This window comes from Buceros rhinoceros, unplaced genomic scaffold (genome assembly GCF_000710305.1).
Source record: "Buceros rhinoceros silvestris isolate BGI_N320 unplaced genomic scaffold, ASM71030v1 scaffold503, whole genome shotgun sequence".
Classification (NCBI taxonomy): Eukaryota; Metazoa; Chordata; class Aves; order Bucerotiformes; family Bucerotidae; genus Buceros; species Buceros rhinoceros.
The window spans coordinates 16298-16668 of NW_010403991.1; the positions used below are offsets into that span (position 1 = coordinate 16298).

General features: G+C 49.1%; 1 protein-coding gene across 1 annotated transcript in view; it reads left to right on the top strand.

Moving 5' to 3' along the window:
* HTT (huntingtin) overlaps positions 1-371 on the top strand; it is a 78550-nt gene that overhangs the window by 16282 nt on the left and 61897 nt on the right. The window lies entirely within an intron of this gene.

Here is a 371-nt window from a genome sequence, read left to right on the forward strand (position 1 = left end):
CAAAAGGGTAAGGGGTGGGGGAAGATAAAGGAAGGGGAAAAAAAAAAGAAAAAAAAGTACCCAAAGTACGGAGTAGCAATGCTTATAAAACAATCTGTTCTTCTCAAAGTCAAAATTCTGGCCGGCTTTCTGGGCAGGCGGCCAAGCAATGAGATAACTTTGGTTCGCTGTGACAGAGTTAAATTCCTCTCGTGCTGGAGGGGGTGGGCCATGGGCGCCCTCCAGGCAGCTGCTCTCAGTCCCCACGGCCTGCAGTTTATCCTGCAGGAGAGCTCAGTTCTTGGCTCAAAAATGGGAAGGAAAGCTTGGTTATCACGCCCGGTTCTAGACGAAAACTTACAACAGGCACAGCTCACAGTCTGTGTTTCCTT